Source organism: Haliotis rufescens, unplaced genomic scaffold (genome assembly GCF_023055435.1).
Source record: "Haliotis rufescens isolate VD_foot unplaced genomic scaffold, xgHalRufe1.0.p SCAF_85, whole genome shotgun sequence".
NCBI classification, from domain to species: Eukaryota; Metazoa; Mollusca; class Gastropoda; order Lepetellida; family Haliotidae; genus Haliotis; species Haliotis rufescens.
Window position 1 is genome coordinate 488,327 of NW_025964378.1, and position 22,676 is coordinate 511,002.

The 22,676-nt window shown below is 42.4% G+C and overlaps 1 protein-coding gene across 2 annotated transcripts in view; it reads right to left on the reverse strand.

Annotated features, from left to right (window-relative positions):
• Positions 1–22,676, reverse strand: part of LOC124146915 — a 137,465-nt gene that overhangs the window by 78,988 nt on the left and 35,801 nt on the right. The gene's annotated exons all lie outside the window — the stretch shown is intronic.

The following is a 22,676-nucleotide window of genomic DNA, read 5'->3' on the forward strand; positions in this document are numbered from 1 at the left end:
TCATTCACTCACTCTAATGTCCTAACATCAGCCCTTTCACACGAGTATAGATCTGGAATGTTATACGCCACGTATAACGCGACGTGGTAACGACCTCAATAGGTGTTAAATGTAACAAGCATTGCTGTTATATGAGCACAACTGCAAATTGTATCACCCTTTTTCAGAGATTTTCGAACTTTGATATTTGTCAAATCTAGTGACCAAAAGGGCCTTGAAACCACATCCAAATAATCCTTTTCTAATAATTTGCATGAATCATTTTCTTATATTTGCCATCGCTATCTTGCCCTTTACGCCCAATGTAATCTATTTCGGCGGATAAAAGAGACTGGTTATTCTCCGGTTTTGACGTTTTATATTAATAATATTAGGTTATATGTACATTAAAAACGTACTCCAACAAAATTTATGCTTAGTCAGTTCATACATTATTATTAAATATTACACTATATCACATTACATTACATTTCATTGTAATTTGTAATGTAATGTAATTTATTATAATAGTGTATGAGCTGACTAGGCATGGATTGTGTTGGTTCAGACCAGTGAAGATACGGGTTAAGAATTGATCTTCAGCAACCCATGCTTGTCGTCAGAGGCGACGCACGGGATCTGGGTCCACTTGCACAAAGCGATCTTAACGCTAAGATGATCGGAACTCCCGTACTTTAACATAGGCTTACAATAGTCGTAGCGCTAAGATCGCTTTGTGCAAGTGGGCCCTGGTGGTCAGGTCAACGTCAGAAATCGGCACTATTCCTGTAGTCCTTGCCAAACTGGCCAATAGTAAAGGTATCATAAGGACAAGTAGAAATGTGCAATTTTAAGGGTTTTGCTATATGTTATCATTATAAGGACTAGTGGACTAAATATGTTAGTTTCTACCCCTGCGTGAGGTTCGCTAACTTGGTTAATGCATGTCATCGTATCTTTATTGCGTAGATCGATGCTCATGATGTCAGTCCCTGGTCCAGACTCAATTATTTACAGACCGCCGTCATATAGCTCAAATATTGCTGAGTGCGGCGTTAAACATCAAAGAAACAAACAAACAAACAAACAAACAAACAAAAATATACTGCCAGTATTTGCATCACCCTGTTCGAGGTTTACGAAACATTATAGCTAAAATGAATAGAATTATCATTAAACCGCCCGCTTGTTATAAAAAATGAGCGGGTCACTGTAACTTGATAATGCCCTGATATCATGCTGCCTCCTACAGATCTGACTAACTGGCTACTACAGCTATTCATCAAACTCATATAAATTACAGTTGAAATGAAAATATTTCCACAACTAGCCAACTCACAGTCATCGAGCAAACACAAAACACCAGCGAAATCGAAGTCAGCGCTTTTGGAAGAAAAAACATAACCCCTTTCTGCACTGCGATCTGTGGCGGTTTGAAAACATTTATAGCCTCTGAAGTCATCGTAAATCGGCAGGTTGTAAAGAGTTAATTCAATAGCAATGTTTGACGGTGAGCTGTGTTGCCCTCCCCCGATTGCCTCTCGCCACAACAGCCGCTGAGTTGGTTGTAAAGTCTTAAGAATGTTAATGAATAGCGACAATCTATCAGTATGCATGCCCGGTCGCACGGCTACCAATTTACGTAACCAGAAACCTTGTTTTTTTAAGGTCAGGTAATTTCCGAACCTGCGCAATACGCATTTGGGATAAACCAATTTACCAAATAAGATTATGACGTAAAGAAATGGACTTTTCAAATTGGAGTATGACGTTAAGCAAAGGACTTTTCAAATGTCCAAATATTGGCGGCAATGTTGTGGAACTTTGCACGCTTAGAACGTCATAAAACACAATTCACAGAAATGTTAGTACAAGGGAATCTTACAGGAATGATGTAATTCTTGAAGATGTTATTGTAAGGCACAGATTCAAACAAGGAGCAAATTTGTGACTCGAACGATGGACCAATGTATAATGGCACTGTCAAGAACACCAGGTGGGTCCAGATCATGATGAGGTGATGCTGCTTCACCCTTTGGAACTTCTTAAGGTTCTCGACAAATTAGTAAGTGAACATTTGCTACGTCTTATTCGGAGAGTGAGTGATTGAGTGAGTTGGGTTTAACGCCGCTTTGACAACTAACACAGCTTACCACGACGTGTCAGCGTTTTGTTGGAGGAAAGCCAGAAATAATACTTGTCTTAGACGTTTACCGCTTTGGAGAAACCCAAGAACAAGCTAAGGTGCTGACACACCAATATACATGTATGGTGTTCCCAAGGGACGCAACCCTGCAAAGAGAACTAGGGGCCTTAGACGACGGGGCCAACCGTGCCCCTACGTCCAAATCAGGGTTAGACATGGGAACTAGTCGCTAGTCCCGAGACTAGTAAACTTGATTCAAACACAACAAAGATCATTATCGGGACGAATTTGAGTCGAATCAATGATCAGTGATGGCGAATCCCTGCTCTTGAACACAATTCCAGTACATCGTGATCTAGACTTAACCAAAACAATATCACTCGTTCGAAAAAAAACACATTTGTAAGATAGTCTCAAACGATTTGCTTTAAATAAAACCAATATCGATAATGACACAGACAGTATTATTGGCAATCGGTTAAGCTCAGTATCTGCATTTAAGACATAAATAGTTCAATAAAAATTACACGAGCGGTACTTGTTCAAATAGTAGACAGTAGCGTGGTGATTCTTATCGCCGTTGAGTGTATGATGGCCGCCTAGAGCCGTGCAGGATGTCTGGCCTCACCTCATTATATATCGATATTTCCTAATACACGGAATACAGCAGCTATTATACAGTCTTACGTAAAACCAAAGCAATCTCATCGATTGCCACCCTGTCATGGAATGTTATAACGCATGGGTGCTGCCACCTCGTGCCAAGGGAGGTCATCCCCGATCACAGAGTGTCCTAACAGGTCAATCAACTGCAGCATTCGTAACTACCCTAAGAGGTGAGGTGAAATGGGGTTTAACGTCGCGTCCAAGATTATTGCACTTATATAGCGACGTGCATGCACGTGTGTGTGTGTGTGTGGCTGCTTATAGTGCTAGCTCACTGAGATACCATGCTGCAGTTTAACTAACATGAATACCCCACTCAGACACAGTATACTGACTCCGAGCCGACCAGACCTTGTTTTAGCCCCTTAATGCCGAGCGCCAGACAGGGTAACAACAAGTACCATCTTTTAACGTCTTTTGGTATGACGCGGTCGGGGATCGAACCCCGGACCTTCCGCTCTCCGGGCGGAGGCTCTACCACTAGAACACGGAGGCGGTCCTCCTACCCTAAGAATGCCTTGTGAAGGACCAAATAATCGTTCCTAGCACAAACACTAAAGTTCCGGTTACGAGACGCAGCGTATTTAACAATACACACTTCAGTAAACTTCGGTTATAACGAACTCAAAGGGACAACTAATTTTAGTTCGTAATATCCGTAGTTCGTTATAAGCATATGTACAGCATATATACAACACATGGCCGGGACTAAAAAATAAGTTTGTCATATCGGTCAGTTCGTTATAAGCGTGTCCGTTATAAACGTAGTTTACTGTAATCGGAAATACAAGAATTACGTTCCGATTGCACGGCTACCAAGAAAAAATATAATTCTCCTTCTTCCTCTTCTTCTTCTTCCTCAATATATTCATAATTTCTTAATTGGTGTAATTAAAAAAGGAAATATATCACAACTAGAGTCTTGGAAAATAAATATGTTGTTTACATGACATGTACATCAATACGTATGAAAAGAAGATTGCTGTAGTTTATTTTGTTTAATAAGTGTGAAACACGCAAAAATAAATCTGAATATTATAAATAGACTTTATATTGCTTAAAGGAACCCATCGGGTATTCAGAAAGCTTCCATAACACAGTGACCTGCGTTTTCATGGTACGATATCAGCAAAGAACTTGGTCATTTGTTTGAAATCGATGTTTAAAATGGTAGAGTTGTTATTTGAATATTTATCTCTTGACGTCATGTACGTTTGTAGGCATGGACGGCACAATCGTCTAAGGTGCCGCAATTCGATGTGAGCTGCGTCTTTTGTGCACGCCAGAAATCTATGATCGTAGGTCCGACTCCCGATTGACCCATATCACGTTTCACTAAAGCGGTAAACGTCTGAAACCTGGGTGGGTTCGAATCCCGGTTCGCCCCAATTATGTTTCTAGGTTTGTCAGCACCATACCCGTGCACGTGGGTTTCACCTAGGTGGTAAACGTCTGAGACATGCATCACTTCGGGCTTTCCTCCCACATTAGCTGACACGCCGCGATATAACTGGAATAATGTTAAAAGCGGCGTTAAATCCAACTCACTCACTCACTCTGAAACCTGGGCTTTCGCGCCATGATATACCTGGAATACTGTTAAAAGCGTCGATAAACCAACTCACTCACTCACTCAAGGTTCATTTACCGGTAGTAATATCTACATCAGGTCAGACAGAGAGAGCTCATTCAGTTCAGTGCTTTGGCCCAGATAGTAACCGATCCTTTAACATTGTGTAACGGACCAATAAAATGGCATTATTTGTTCTCCTCTGCAAAACCATTGATTCGCCAATACATTTGAAGATACACGATTTCATTAGTTTGATCCATATCTCACGAGACAAATTTCTCAAGAATATTTCTTGAAAATATAATAAAATTTGATACGAAACGATAGTACAAAGATTAATTGATTAAACTTTGTTTACAACGGAGATAAATCTCCCAGGAGTCCTATTATGACGCTTATCGAGTTGGTTTCATATTCGAAGAGCATAAATCATTCATGACCGTTTACAGTTCCTCTGTGCAGAACACTGATGGATGGAAATAGCCTAACATTTTGAAAGAGGGCAAACGAAGTTACATAGATTTACTATATAGAGTGCGCCTACTGCATCGATATATCTTTTTTCTGTACTGGTTATTGTATAATGTTAATATCATTCCTCCAAATAGCGTCCATAATAAGTCTGTGATGAATACACGTGATATGTATTGAACACATATACATGGATATCTATTGGCAAACAATAGATAAAATGCAATTGTCTAGTGATATCATGGTCTATATCTGTATGTACTTTATATTTGGCCGCCTCCGTGGTCTAGTGGTAGAGCGTCCGCCCGGAGACTGGAAGGTTCGGGGTTCGATCCCCGGCTGCGTCATACCAAAAGACGTTAAAAGATGGTACTCGTTTTTACCCTGTCTGGCGCTCGGCATTAAGGGGCTAAAACAAGGACTGGTCGGCTCGGAGTCAGTATACTGTGTCTGAGTGGGGTATTCATGTTAAGCTGCGGCATGGTATCTCAGTGAGCTAGCACTATAAATCGGCATCAGTCCGGACTAGAACAAGCAGCCACACACACACACGTGCATGCACGTCGCTATAGAAGTGCAATAATTTTGGACGCGATATTAAACCCAATTTCACCTCACCTCACCTCACCTCACCTCACCTCCATTATATTGGTAGAAAACAGTGAAGATTATCATTCCTCTTCCCAATGAGTGATGATGACTGGCCAGGGAAGAGACATTAGTGTAAGGGATACGTGAGTAGGCTAGTGGTCGAAGCGTTCGCTCATCACACCAACATCCTTGGATCGTTTTCTAACGGGTACAATGTGCCTGGGCCGTTTCACCCATTGTGCGACATACAATGCGTGGGTAAGTGATCTCATACTTCCCGTGGGTTTATGTGAATGACATTTACCGTATGTAGGTGTGACAGGTAGGTAACGTTGGTAACTGTGGTGGAATGTTACCGTACGTAAGTGTGACAGACAATTGTGGTAGCTGAATGTGACAGTCGTTTGTCGTTCGTAAGCGTTACTTGTAGTAGCCGTGGACACGTCTGACAGATAGTTGCAGTAGATAAGTGTGACAGATAGTTGGCGGAGGTAAGTGTGACAGATAGTTGCCGGAGGTAAGCGTGACAGATAGTTCCCGGAGGTAAACGTGACAGACAGTTGCCGGAGGAAAGCGTGACAGACAGTTGCCGGAGGTAAGCGTGACAGATAGTTGCTGCAGATATGTCTGACAGATAGTTTCAGTAGGTAAGCGTGACAGACAGTTGCCGGAGGTAAGCGTGACAGACAGTTGCCGGAGGTAAGCGTGACAGACAGTTGCCGGAGGTAAGCGTGACAGACAGTTGCCGGAGGTAAGCGTGACAGATAGTTGCTGCAGATATGTCCGACAGATAGTTCAGTAGGTAAGCGTGACAGACAGTTGCCGGAGGTAAGCGTGACAGACAGTTGCCGGAGGTAAGCGTGACAGACAGTTGCCGGAGGTAAGCGTGACAGACAGTTGCCGGAGGTAAGCGTGACAGACAGTTGCCGGAGGTAAGCGTGACAGATAGTTGCTGCAGATATGTCTGACAGATAGTTCCAGTAGGTAAGCGAGAATGAGTTGCCGTAGGTAAGCGTGACAGACAGTTGCCGGAGGTAAGCGTGACAGACAGTTGCCGGAGGTAAGCGTGACAGATAGTTGCTGCAGATATGTCTGACAGACAGTTGCCGTAGGTAAACGTGACAGACAGTTGCCGGAGGAAAGCGTGACAGACAGTTGCTGCAGATATGTCTGACAGATAGTTCCAGTAGGTAAGCGTGACAGACAGTTGCCGGAGGTAAGCGTGACAGACAGTTGCCGGAGGTAAGCGTGACAGATAGTTGCTGCAGATATGTCTGACAGATAGTTCCAGTAGGTAAGCGAGAATGAGTTGCCGTAGGTAAACGTGACAGACAGTTGCCGGAGGAAAGCGTGACAGACAGTTGCCGGAGGTAAGCGTGACAGATAGTTGCTGCAGATATGTCTGACAGATAGTTCCAGTAGGTAAGCGTGACAGACAGTTGCCGGAGGTAAGCGTGACAGACAGTTGCCGGAGGTAAGCGTGACAGATAGTTGCTGCAGATATGTCTGACAGATAGTTTCAGTAGGTAAGCGTGACAGACAGTTGCCGGAGGTAAGCGTGACAGACAGTTGCCGGAGGTAAGCGTGACAGACAGTTGCCGGAGGTAAGCGTGACAGATAGTTGCTGCAGATATGTCCGACAGATAGTTCAGTAGGTAAGCGTGACAGACAGTTGCCGGAGGTAAGCGTGACAGACAGTTGCCGGAGGTAAGCGTGACAGACAGTTGCCGGAGGTAAGCGTGACAGACAGTTGCCGGAGGTAAGCGTGACAGATAGTTGCTGCAGATATGTCTGACAGATAGTTCCAGTAGGTAAGCGAGAATGAGTTGCCGTAGGTAAGCGTGACAGACAGTTGCCGTAGGTAAGCGTGACAGACAGTTGCCGGAGGTAAGCGTGACAGACAGTTGCCGGAGGTAAGCGTGACAGATAGTTGCTGCAGATATGTCTGACAGACAGTTGCCGTAGGTAAACGTGACAGACAGTTGCCGGAGGAAAGCGTGACAGACAGTTGCTGCAGATATGTCTGACAGATAGTTCCAGTAGGTAAGCGTGACAGACAGTTGCCGGAGGTAAGCGTGACAGACAGTTGCCGGAGGTAAGCGTGACAGATAGTTGCTGCAGATATGTCTGACAGATAGTTCCAGTAGGTAAGCGAGAATGAGTTGCCGTAGGTAAACGTGACAGACAGTTGCCGGAGGAAAGCGTGACAGACAGTTGCCGGAGGTAAGCGTGACAGATAGTTGCTGCAGATATGTCTGACAGATAGTTCCAGTAGGTAAGCGAGAATGAGTTGCCGTAGGTAAGCGTGACAGACAGTTGCCGGAGGTAAGCGTGACAGACAGTTGCCGGAGGTAAGCGTGACAGATAGTTGCTGCAGATATGTCTGACAGATAGTTCCAGTAGGTAAGCGAGAATGAGTTGCCGTAGGTAAGCGTGACAGACAGTTGCCGGAGGTAAGCGTGACAGACAGTTGCCGGAGGTAAGCGTGACAGACAGTTGCCGGAGGTAAGCGTGACAGATAGTTGCTGCAGATATGTCTGACAGATAGTTCCAGTAGGTAAGCGAGAATGAGTTGCCGTAGGTAAACGTGACAGACAGTTGCCGGAGGAAAGCGTGACAGACAGTTGCCGGAGGTAAGCGTGACAGATAGTTGCTGCAGATATGTCTGACAGATAGTTCCAGTAGGTAAGCGTGACAGACAGTTGCCGGAGGTAAGCGTGACAGACAGTTGCCGGAGGTAAGCGTGACAGATAGTTGCTGCAGATATGTCTGACAGATAGTTCCAGTAGGTAAGCGAGAATGAGTTGCCGGAGGTAAGCGTGACAGACAGTTGCCGGAGGTAAGCGTGACAGACAGTTGCCGGAGGTAAGCGTGACAGACAGTTGCCGGAGGTAAGCGTGACAGACAGTTGCCGGAGGTAAGCGTGACAGACAGTTGCTGCAGATATGTCTGACAGATAGTTCCAGTAGGTAAGCGAGAATGAGTTGCCGTAGGTAAACGTGACAGACAGTTGCCGGAGGAAAGCGTGACAGACAGTTGCCGGAGGTAAGCGTGACAGATAGTTGCTGCAGATATGTCTGACAGATAGTTCCAGTAGGTAAGCGTGACAGACAGTTGCCGGAGGTAAGCGTGACAGACAGTTGCCGGAGGTAAGCGTGACAGACAGTTGCTGCAGATATGTCTGACAGATAGTTCCAGTAGGTAAGCGAGAATGAGTTGCTGTAGGTAAACGTGACAGACAGTTGCCGGAGGAAAGCGTGACAGACAGTTGCCGGAGGTAAGCGTGACAGATAGTTGCTGCAGATATGTCTGACAGATAGTTCCAGTAGGTAAGCGAGAATGAGTTGCCGTAGGTAAGCGTGACAGACAGTTGCCGGAGGTAAGCGTGACATACAGTTGCCGGAGGTAAGCGTGACAGACAGTTGCCGGAGGTAAGCGTGACAGACAGTTGCCGGAGGTAAGCGTGACAGACAGTTGCCGGAGGTAAGCGTGACAGACAGTTGCCGGAGGTAAGCGTGACAGATAGTTGCTGCAGATATGTCTGACAGATAGTTCCAGTAGGTAAGCGAGAATGAGTTGCCGTAGGTAAGCGTGACAGACAGTTGCCGGAGGTAAGCGTGACAGACAGTTGCCGGAGGTAAGCGTGACAGACAGTTGCCGGAGGTAAGCGTGACAGACAGTTGCTGCAGATATGTCTGACAGATAGTTCCAGTAGGTAAGCGAGAATGAGTTGCCGTAGGTTAGTGTAACGAATAACTGCCGTACATAAAGGAGGCGGTAAGTTGCCGTATAGAAGGGCAACGTGTTACTGTGACGAGTTTTAAACACAAGCGGCACACAACCTTGTCATCGATACAAGTTTCGGTCACAAAATGAATAAAATACTATAATAAATAAATCATCATGACACAAAAATGAATTAAAGCCATGCCATTACAGTAATATATATCGCCATTAAAAGTGTTTTCAAAACACACATGTACGAATACACGATGAGGTAATGAATTAAACTACCGGACAAAAGAAAGCATACACGTAACAATTGGATTTGAAAAATATGGTATGGTGCTGACAAACCTAGAAACATAATCGGGGCGAACGGGATTCGAACCCACAATCAGAGGTTTCTGGCGTGCCCAAGGGACGCAGTTCTGCACAGCGAATCGCGGCGCCTTAGACGACTGGGCCACCCGTGGCCCCTATTTCGCATTTAAAACCATATCCTACACATTTTCAGCAGGATCTTTGAAGTTCAACGACAATAAATGTAACAATTATTCTGATGTCCGAAAATAGGAAAACAATTTCCACTTTTATCTACATTTTTTTCCTAAGTCATTCCAGCAAAATGAATAGCATTATGCACAGCAGGTGATCTCAACACAAAATCAATTCTGTGACCACCGCCTGGGACTCACGTCCAACTTCTCGTCGTGTGTGGCGTGAAAAGGCACAAACCGCTCCACCGGCCTCTTGTGCCGTGCTGTTACTACGCTTCCATGTTTCGTTTTGCACAGTAAGCCTGACGTTTCCTGAGCGTTGTAAGCGGCACGCAACCTATTAGCGCCATCAAAGATGACATTTACCTGCAGACAAGGCCGTACCCAGTCACTTCCTGTCTTACCCCAGCTACTAATCAAATGCAATTCTCATCAGTTGTGTGCAGAATATAGTCCACTCCCGCGGCCGCTCAGCTATGACCTACTTCTGTTCACGAACTAGAGAAATACTGGTTGACCTACAATGTTGTAGAACAGACGATGAATATATATGGTCCTGAATTTAAAGAAATGAGTGAGTGAGTTAAAAAAAATTCACGTCACATCGGCAATATTTCAGCCATATTTAAAGAAATGCATGACAGTTTTATTTGATCTGATTGATAAGGATATTATATAGATTAGTTGGTCGTATGTGATTCTTTTTTTCTTTTATTCGTTCAATATAAATTTGCTGTATGTATATTATGCTCATATTTTTATGCTAAATGTATGCTGCATAATGCTATAGAATTCCAAAATATTGAGAACAAAATTAATTAAATCTTGGCACATATTATAGTTCTGAAAACCTTAATTTAAAATCATATATACTGAATAAAAAAGTTTGGGATAATATTTTTTAGAATATGTCTTGTAGTGAAACAAAAAACATTTATTCACGGTCCCTTACCTTTTTGTTCAGTAATATTGTATCCTGTTTTTTTTGCAGTATGTTTGTTTGATGCTTGAAGGCTACTTGAGACACTAACACCACTGACACATTCACCTGGGTGAGGCGGGTTTAATTAATTGTACGCAGCTTTACACAAAATGATAATGTTTCAGCAATACCCTTGCCTCACACCGAATTATCTACAATATACCAGAACACTGTTTAATGAAGGTAGAATAAACCTTATACAGTAAAGTACGGTTATAACGAACTCAAAGGGACTACTAATTTTAGTTCGTTATAACCGTAGTTCGTTATAAGCATATATACAGCATAACTACAGCAAATAGTCGGGACCAAAAAAGTAAGTTCGTTATATCCGTCAGTTCGTTATAAGTGTGTTCGTTATAACCGTAGTTTACTGTATGGCTGTGGTTCAAAGATATGTCACTGGTGGTCAAGTTGGCATTGCGTCGCAGCTAGCTGTACATAGTTACGTCCCTTAGCCATGCCAGTATCCGACAGCAGGAGTACCAAATTCGCTCCGATTACGATCCATCGTTTTTCTTAGAACGACTACGTAGTCTGTGTTACTTTGGGACTTCATCCAATGCTTAAATAACTGAGTCTTGGCCCTATAACTCAAGGCGTTGTTAAATTCAACTTACATAAATGCTAGGAAAAACTGTTTTGAAAATATGTTGAACCTGTTACTCATTTTAATTTTAGAAAGTAAAATACAGAGGAATATATGACCTGAGAGAAAGAATACAGCCATGGTTGATGCTGGCGAAAATGAAAGAAACAAGAAATTGTTAATCGCTCGGGATGTATTTCATACAAATAGCATAGTTATGGGTGTTTTTTTGTAGTGTTTCGGCGACTGTTTTCAGACAAGCAACGTTTTGATAACGTTTGTAATTTTTAAAATTTACAAGTTTGTAATTTTTACAATTTACAAGTTTATAATTTTGCCAGGTTGTTTATTCTATTCACTCGATGAATGAAAATAACAAACTTAACCCTCACGATGAACAGTCGCAAAATTATTTAATTTAATCTGCGAACAGATCCCACTGTCGATATAGGTAAAATAAAAATGACAAAACCCTTTCCATAAACATTATAAATCTCTACTAAAAGTACAATAAACAACGGTTATAACGAACTCAAATGGACCCCTTATATTAGTTCGTTATAACCGTAGTTCGTTATAAGCATATATACAACATCCATACAGTAAATGGCCGGGACCAAAATTTAAGTTCGTAATATACGTGTTCGTTATAAGCGTGTTCATTATAAACGTATTTTACTGTAGTCGTACGGACTTAATATCGTTTTGCGGTTTGAAAAAATATGTTTGTATTGATAAAACATATCGCTCTCAGTATATGATGTAAATATTATTTCTGCTCATATCTGATAAAGTATCAAATATTCTTGATTAAAACATAATCTCATCTAACGAAACTCGATTTGATTTGCCTTGATTTGATTTTCATCTGCATAGTTCGTCTGGTGTGGGTGTTTGCAGCAGGATCTCGGGATATTTGTCTGGTATGTATTTCGGACTGACACCGGGTGCTGCGTTGCCCTACTGGTAATATCAGTCATGTCAGGGTAAGACGCCATGGAGCTACAGTAGAACCCCGTTAAACCGGACATTCAACTGGACTCGTCCGGATAAGCGGGGTCCGTACTAATGATGTTTCACCCGTGTGTCTTGGACATGGACGCGTTCTTTATATCGGTTGTCTATAGTATGTGTAATTTGTAAAACCATGCCCCGTGGCATTACACAATTACACATCGATACAACATCAATATCGTTGTTCCTCGCTTCCACTACCAGACGGAATTTTCAGAAATAACTTCGACAATAGATGGTAAATGATTCGGACTATTGCTTTATCACAACATCCGTTGAACGAATGAGATCCCGTGTATTCAATTAAGGCGATGAAAGGTAGTTTTTAGGGAAAGATTACAAAATATGCTTCCTGACAGTGATTTCAATCAACGAAATAAGAATCTTGTTTATTTCATTTTGACTGGCAGAGCGAACACCTGCTTCAGGGGTCATCGACAGTGGGTGTTTTCATTACCGTGCAATACACACGTACAATCGGATTTAAACACAGGAATCGGCTTACAAAGATAACGCTAACCGTGTTTAATGCTAGCCTCCCCGGTTAAACAGTCCTATAAACAAATTATCTTGAGATAAACTATGGAATTCCCCGGTCCTTTTTTACATAACTCGCCAGCACCCCACTGTCTTGAGGTTCCGATAGCTCCCATGTACATGTACCTGTTCAAAGTAGTTGCCCTTATGCTTATAGATTAAGGCCCAGCGTGGCTACGCAACTTACATGTCGAGAAGGCATTTTTTTTATTTGGAACGGAAGAGATGCCACAAATACTTACATGGTTGATATTTACAGGGTAAATATGTTGGATACAGTTTAAACCTCTTTACCTCGAAGTCCCACGACCTTTGAACATACAGCGTGCTTATCACCGTGTGTTTTGGCGTGGTAATTATCCTGTATTGGGAATGAACATTGTATTTAGAAGGCCTTGGCGAGCTAATTCCATAGTGTTTATTTCTTATACAGGATATTTACCATCCCCCAACACACTCGCGTGATAACCTCATTATCCTATAATATTCCTCAAGTTCCATTATCAAAACAAGTATTTACATCTCTTACAAACGGTAGCTAAACATTGTCAGTTTTCCTGGAATGTGCGCATTAATGTAGTCAGTGATTAGTCAGTCGGACAGTGAAAATAGTCAAAAAGTTTCAAATTCTCTTTTAGGCAGTGCCGTAACTAGGCTACAGGTAATATTTCACAGGTCAGCCCGCTAGAGTAATTGCCCTTCATCAAAGGGAAGCTACTCTAATGTTTGAAACGTCACCTCTGCTCAGATACCACCTGGCCTGTCTAACGTTTCGTAACGGGATCCCAAAATGCAGTCAGATATCTCTAACAGCGACAAAATGAAACAAGGCAAAATTTCGACCAAATCAAATCAGGAAAAGACCCCAAGCCAGAGGTCCACAATCACAGGTATGGGAACTGGACCGTCCTCGCAAAATTTCTTCGCTGTCTATATCTCCGGTCCAGAGTTGCCTACACTTGTGAAAGGCCTCAACTGCGCCCCTTTTAGACACATAATTTTGGTATATCTTATTTTGATAATGATAACAATTATCCTTGAACTTTGTCTTGGTCCCTATCGTTAATTCTGGCTCGATGGCCGATAGACAAGGGCGACGCCAAATTTGTAAGCTCTGAAAGTAGTTTGTTTGTTGCTTAACGCCGCAATCAATATTAAAGTTGTACCGTCCAGACCTATTGTATTAACATATTTACCCGTATATGACCCCAACGTATACCGTTTTTATCCGTTGACGTTATCCCGCTGAGAAACGTACCCGAGAGTTTTCCATAGTTCGATACAATCATTACAGAGTATTGTTAATTATAGTTATGAACTGGTATTCATAATGAAAGTTTGTACACCCTGTATTATAGAGTTAACTTTGTTTACTTACACACGATATTACCGATACAGTCCCGGAACAATGATTATAATCTCGAGGTCATAGTTTTAGAGCGGTGTGCTGATATCAAACGGAATTGACGAAATGGATTTTGCCAGAGCAATAAGGTTGTGTCTTTTTAAATGTTATATCGAATTTAAACGACTTACACGTTACGATAGCTCACGGTGCTGTGGTAGGCAGGTTAGTGATACTGAATGCAGCTGCCCTTGTAGAGTTCTCTCACAGAAACATGTGCCTTAGGAATTCCCGGCAGTCGAGCGATTTTTGAGCTACGGCTTTCGCAATTCCCATTTTTTAACATGAGACCTACGATCGTCTTGGCGCTGAGGACCCTAATGCTAAACCCTTACCCCTAACCGTTACCACAACCCTAACCTTGACCTTGACCCTGACCTTGACACTGACCCTACATCGCTTTGTCTTAACGGGACCTGTTGAGTGCGTTTGTACATGAACACTGATGAAGACACTATTGGTCCTTTCAAAATAGTCCACGGTTATTTGGGATTAGTATTTTAAGTATGTTGGTTGGTTTCTTGTTTAACGCCGCACTCAACAATATTCCAGCTATATGACGGCAGTCTGTAAATAATCGAGTCTGGACCAGACAATCCAGTGACTGAAATCAGGAGCTTCGATCCACGAAATTGGGATACGATGACATGCATCAACCAAGTCAGCTAGCCAGACCACCCGATCCTGTTAGTCGCCTCTTACAAGCATAGTCGCATTTTAGGGCAAGCATGGGTTGCTGAAGAAATTCTACCACGGATCTTCACAGGTCGTATTATAAGTACAATAATTGTACCTTGGAGAAAGCCACTACTCCCTCTAGACTGTCACTAGTCTCGGACTAACGGACAGGGGTCATGTCTTTCCGGCACCTACGGGGACGCCTGAGTATGTATAAATAGAACCTTCATGAATGAGTGAGTAAATTTAGGTTATCGCAGCTTGATGTAGTCTTTCAGTTATGCGAGGTGAGGTGAAATGGTGTTTAACGTCGCGTCCAAGATTATTGCACTTATATAGCGTGTGTGTGTGGCTGTTTGTACTAGTCCGGACTGATGCCGATTTATAGTGCTAGCCCACTGAGATACCATGCCGCAGTTTAACATGAATACCTCACTCAGACACAGTGTACTGACTCCGAGCCGACCAGTCCTTGTTTTAGCCCCTTAATGCCGACCACCAGACAGGGTTACAACAAGTAACATCTTTTAACGTCTTTTGGTATGACGCGGCCGGGGATCGAACCCCGGACCTTCCAGTCTCCGGGCGGACGCTCTACCACTAGACCACGGAGGCGGTCTTCAGTTATACGAACGTTTTAACGTTGACGATTAAGGGCAAGCCCGAATGACCATCATATCCACGGGACGAGGACAAGCAGTCGTTAAAATGTAACAGGACTAGTAATCAGACAGACTCTACTAATGGAAATATTGACAGCGCCTGAAGCATTCTTCTTTTAATTAACTAATGTTGACATATCTGCACTACAATTATATCAAAATAGAATCTCTGCCTAATGTACGCTTTCTGAATCGGCAGACGTTTAATGACTTTTGCATAAATAAGACAATATTTGCAAACAGAACGTAAATAGTTGACGAAAGGCAAACGCTCTCTGATTACATCGATCGTTCCAAAATCAATTAAATAAATGCTTGATAAGAATCCTGAAGTACTTTTCTGACATTAAGAGTCTCATAAGATAGTGGAATCGTTTTTCGTGATGCAGAATATACATATAACTGTACGTGGGTGTGTGCTTCCTATAGGCGAGGAGGATATACGAGGCCTTGCTATATCTGTGACGTCGGTACGAACAATGTGTCGCATTGAATTCCACTACGGCTCTCATTGAAAGAGGGAGAGAGGTCAAGATTGACGTAGTGTAAATTAAAAACAATACTTGATATGAAAAGATCATATTCTGAGATTAGCTGCCTGATATATTAGTTTCATAGTGAGTGGGTGAGCATGGTTTTACGCCGCTTTTAGCATTATTCCAGCAATATCACGGCGGCGTACAACAGAAATAGGCTTCACACATTGTACCCATGTCGGGAATCGAACCCGGGTCTTCGGCGAGACGAGCGAACGCTTTAACCACTAGGCTTTCCGACTGCCCCTTTAGTTTTATAAATATGTTTTTTCGTATGCAGTGAACCCCATTAATCAGGACACCGTTAATCTGGAACCCGGGCTATCCGTCGAGTTATGATGAGCAAAGTGCTAATGTTGGGAATGTCGGTGATCCATTCATATAATAGTTCTCACTATTTAGCCGGGGGCACGGGTGGCCCAGTCGTCTAAGGCGCCGCGATTCGCTGTGCAGAGTTGCGTCCCCTGGGTACGCCAGAAACCTATGATTGTGGGTTCGAATCCCGGTTCGCCCTAATTATGTTTGTCAGCACCGTACCCGTGCTCGTGGGTTTCACCGAAGTGGTAAACGTCTGAGACCTGCATCATTTCGGGCTTTCCTCCCACATTAAGCTGACACGCCGCGATATAACTGGAATACTGTTAAAAGCGGCGTTAAACCCAACGCACTCACTCACTATTTAGCCTTTTACGCCAAATGGAATCTGTTTCTTCAGGTAATCGAGACTGACAATTCTCTGGCGTTGACGTCTTAAATCCACATGAGCAGGCATTCTGTATGCCACTGCCTCGTTCATCCAGTTATTTGGATAGTTTCACTGGGAATGATACCGTCCGGATAAGCGTGGTTGCAGTGTATTTGAAATTAAACCAATTTGTATGTTTTCAATTTGTATGTGTATGTATGAGTCTGTTTGGTGATTTTTTTGTGTATCCCTGTTAAACGTACTTATGCATCTGTCACGTGCAACAGCACAGAAAAATGAATAAAATGTGAGCGACAGTTTCATAAAACCCATTCTTTGAGACGCTAAAATGATGACATCACGTACTGCCCCACTGGTAATACCCACCATGCTTGACGGGCAAGGTCACAATCTATTTTCAGTTGCCCCAGAGCAACAATCCTGCAAATGAATTAAATTATCTTAAAGAATGGGCTAACGTGCACGAAAAACGTGATACGTTTCTAAGCTTATTTAGCAGGTGTACCAGGGGTTGTGTAAATAAATATGCGTGGTGCGTGTGCGCGTGTGTGTGCGTGTGTGTGTGTGTGTGTGTGTGGGGGGGGGGGGGGGGGGGGGGGTTATATATGCCGGAAACAACACTATTAACAAGCATTATTTTAGGTTTAGCTAAGGTAACCGTATGTGCTTCTCTCATGGCCATAAACGCATTTATGTCCTTCAGCAAAGTGCATGCGTCGTGTTCTAACGACAAATGCAATATGATTTACATCACACGTACCTTCAAATACGTGTACGTATATTTTTAGTCGTGTATTTACTCATCGAGTTGAAAAATACGAGTATATATATTTTTAGTCGTGTATTTACTCATCGAGATGAAAAATACGAGCACTTATATTTTAAGTCGTGTATTTACTCATCAAGTTGAAAAATACGAGTATATATATTTTAAGTCGTGTATTTACTCATCGAGATGAAAAATACGAGCACTTATTATTTTAAGTCGTGTATTTACTCATCGAGTTGAGAAATACGAGCACTTATATTTTAAGTCGTGTATTTACTCATCGAGTTGAAAAATACGAGCACTTACATTTTAAGTCGTGTATTTGCTCATCGAGTTGAACAATACGAGCACTTATATTTTAAGTCTTGTATTAACTATCGAGTTGAAAAATACGAGCACTTATATTTTAAGTCGTGTATTTACACATCGAGTTGAGAAATTCGAATACTTATATTTTAAGTCGTGTATTTACTCATCGAGTTGAAAAATACGAAACCGGACCGGCAAATATGTTTGACCGCCATTGCGCTCAGCAGTGGCGGCCAAAACTCCGTACCCTAACGATTACTCCAACCTGTTCAGTACATAGAAAGTTGCATGATCGAAAATATTAGTACACATATTTGACGGCAAGTGTTTCAGGAGGCGGTTTTCGTGGTATTACGTTTCATGTGCATTATTGCGGGGTTGTTAGTGCGGTATGGTCCGAATCGGGAATCTATTAGGAAAACACGACGAAACAGCCTGTAGCTCTTTGCAGCGACGAGTCTATATCCAAATCTTTAATAGCGAACCGCGGCTATTTGATGTTAAACGTACTTAAATGTCATAGATTCACAAACCTCTTTATGTCGACGTTCTTGGATAAATATGTCGAATAATCTGTAGTTCGAGATAAGCGGAGTGCCGAATCGGAGATTAACCACTGGTGCCTGAACGTATTTTTCCATGGCAATGCTTGTGACGTTAAATCGTCTTATATTAAAAAGTCAACTCCAGAGAATAACCAGTCTCGATTATCTGCCGAAACAGATTCCTTTGGGCGTAAAAGACAAAATAGTGATGGCGATTCTATTAATACACAATGCTATATGGACGTATGTCCAGTACTCAAGGAAGCACCCGACACTCCAACTCTTTTCATTGAAAACTTAAGTGCCCGTATGTTACCGAACTCCGCACTCAGCAATGGTCCTGCCATATGACGGCGGTCTGTAAATACTCGAATCTGGACCAGACAATCCAATGATTGATATTCTGAGCAACGATCCACGCCATCGCCGAATCCGACTCATAAATAGTATAGAAAGTACCAGTGAGTATAGAAAGGTCAAAGTATAAAATGGAATCACGCATCCTATTGACAAGTGACGTGACATGTACAATTTACTAAATGGTAGTAGTCGAGGGTTCGCTCGAAGATCCCCGGCCGCGTCATACCAAAAGATGGTACACTTGTTGTTACCCTTCCTGGCGCTCGGCATTAAGGGGCTATTCATGTTAATAAGGCGGCATGGTGTCTCAGTGGGCTAGCACTATTAACTCAGCATAAGTCCGGACTAGTACAATCAGACACACACACACGTGCATGCATGTCGCTATATAAGTGCAATAATCTTGGACGCGACGTTGAACCCCATTTCCCACATCACTTAATTCCTCTGAATGTCTACCATATCATGTCTGGTATGACTCGCCCGGCATACCAAAAGACGTTAAAAGATGTACTTGTTGTTACCCTGTCTGGCGCTCGGCATTAAGGGGCTAAAACAAGGACTGGTCGGCTCGGAGTCAGTATACTGTGTCTGAGTGGGGTGTTCATGTTAAACTGCGGCATGGTATCTCAGTGTGCTAGCACTATAAATCGGCATCAGTCCGGACTAGTACAAGCAGCCACACACACATACACGTGCATGTACGTCGCTATATAAGTACAATAATCTTGGACGCGACGTTAAACCCCATTTCACCTCACCTGGTATGACTCGGTGAAATCTTCAGTGAAAAGCGTTGCTGTAGAAAAAGTGTCTTTTATTTAGAATAAAATGCACATGCATATTCTAACGCACTAACGGAGAAAGCAGTAGATGAGGATGCTCGACATAAAGGGAAACAAATACATCCCTCTTGTCACACAGCTTGGTACAGAGGTTGCCACCATATTGAATTCCTTTGCATTCGGAAGTTTTTGTGCATTTTGAATTTCTATGCATTTTGAATTTATGTGCATTTGAAGTTTCCATGCTTTTTGAATTTACACGAATGTTCTATAAATATTAAATTTCTATGCATTTAAAATTTTCTGTACTTCAGAATTTCTATGCATTTTGAATCTTTATGCGATGTTTCGAGGTGAAGGAATTTGTGTTAAAGGTATTAAACTCTAGTTGATTGAAATCAATATACATTGCTTTGGGATTCGAATATAAAAACAATCTAAAATACTGTTATCAACATCTTACAGGATAATATCATGATTAAATATACTGAACAAATAACGTCCATGGCAAAACGTATGACGGAATATGTTTACGTAGTTTAATAGGGGAAACTAACACCTGCGAATGACTATTGTAGCTCTGATTGATTGTGCAATGGTTCAATATTTATCATCAATTTGAGAAGCTTGTTCACGAGTGATAAGTCAGACGAAGAGTAACATTGACACTCCTTATTGTTTTCCGGTTCAGAGGATAGTGACAAATTTGTATTCAAATAATTGAGTGAATGAGTGAGTGAGTGAGTATAGTTGTAGGCCGATTTTAGCAATATTCCAGTAATATCACGGCGAGGGACACCATAAATCGCTTGTTTGTGTGTTGTGTAACGCCGCAGTAAACACTATCCCGGGCTGTAAATAATCAAGTCTGGACCAGACAACCCAGTGATCGATATCATGAACAACGCTCCACACCGTCAGCCAATGCACCGAGTCTGACCACGCAATCCATTGGTTTGCGTATTGTGTTGTGATGTGCTATAAAGGTTTCCTAAGATTTAAGTTTCTAAATTTCAAATTCTTCAATCTATTTTTGTGTAAGGTTAAATACTTGTTTGCGTTCATTCATCACGACAGATTGCATCAGTTTGAAAGGGGGGAAAATAATCTGAAGTGTGGTTTGTTCTTTACCCTACTACGTTTTCATGACAGTTGATGTGTTACATACTTGGCGCATAAATCAAGTGAGTGAGTGAGTGAATATGGTTTTATGCCGCTTTTAACAATATTCCAGCAATATCACGGCGGGGGACACCAGAAATGGGTTTCACACATTGTACCCATTTCGGGAATAGAACCCGGGTCTTCGGCGTGACGAGCGAACGCTTTAACCACTAGGCTACCCGACCGCCCCGCATAAATCAAGGACCATATCTTCATAATTATTTTTTTATTTTATTGCCTTCGACCATAGTTGGGGCTCGGGCGGCCCTACGTCTAACGCACCGAGATTCAGCGGCTTGTGAGTTTCAGTGAAAAGAAGAACGATCTGCATCACTTCAGGCTTTCCTCTCACATCAAGCTGACACGGCATGATATAACTGAAATACTGTTCAAAGCGGCGTTAAACCAAAATCACCCGCTCACTCGAGTACACATACTCGTGCACCACAAATCAAGATTGAGAATCAAGAAACTATGCATCGTCTTTTTGCCATCACATTCCAATAAATACCATGTATAGTTTCCCGTTACTCGACCCTGGTACAATTCCAAGCTCGATTCGTATACTCCGGACCAAGCAGATAATCTGTGGAACCATGGCATATAAACACCCCCCTTCAGACAGCCTTTCCGTAATGGCGTGCTGCAACATTTACAAGGGTCTGGATTGTGTGACACTGCGCCGTGATAGCCAATTACAAATTCAACACATGTACACCTGGCATCATGGTAGCCATCTGGACATTCTTATTGGACTGAAGGACGATGGTCAACTGATAGCAGGGTCCATTTATCTATGGACATTAATAAGCGAATAATCATTGTAATCTTTGACTTCCAAACTTCTAACCTGTGTTCTTTCAATGTCATTCTTCGTTTACTATCCGGAAAATGCCTACTCAGCAAATTTACATTTCTGATAAGATGGTCATGAGAATGTACAGTGATGTCAGGGTGGGTCTTGGAGATACATCGGTAGATGAGGGTTTTGCTTGTGTGTTGTTTAACGGTGCACTCAGCGATATTCCAGCTATATGACGGCGGTATATAATCGAGTCTGGTCCAGACAAGTCAGTGATTGATATCATGAGCACCGATCCACACAAGTGGGATACGATTCCGTACGTCAATCAAGTCCGATAGCTTGAGAACGCGATCCCGTTAGTCACCACTCACGACAAGCATAGTCGCCTCTTACGACACGTATAGTCGCCTCCTAGGACAAGCGTGGGTTGCTGATGAAGATCTATTCTAACCCGGAATTTCACGAGGTTATCCTTCAGGTAGTGCGCTATATAAGGATATCATATTGTCTTGCCACAAACCATGTTTTACTTTTAATATTAAATATTCTGTTTCGATGACAATCGAAAGGAAATCTGAAAATGGGTATTTATTTGTCAACAAAAGACGTCATTGTGCATAAGCAATGGCATCATTTGAGCGTACAGTGACGTCGTTGGTTGTGACGTGTGAATCTGACAGCATCGTTCAGCTGATACTGGGGGAAAGTTGCAGTTATAATGCAGGCTATAACGCTGTGAGTACACAATGTAAATCAGAGAAGGTCATGCAGATAACGGTGTACACACAGGCATGAACATACACACATGGACAATAAGTAAGCACTGCTAACAACGTATTTCAATATAAAATACCCATTTTCACAATGCGTATCCTGCATTTACGTCCTGACGGAGGATATTTGATTTGTGAGTGAGTAAGTGTGGTGTTACGCCGCTTTTAGCAATATTCCAGCAATATCACGGCGGGGGACACCAGAAATGGGCTTCACACATTGTACCAATGTCGAGAATCGAACCCGGGACTTTAACCAATGTCGAGAATCGAACCCGGGGCTTTAACCACTAGGCTAACCGGTTGCCCTATTTGATTTGTGTTCAATATGGCATGCATATATTGAAAAACAGAGACGGACATCGTCTTTGTAATGCCATATTTTGTACCAGTCCATATTAAAATCAAATT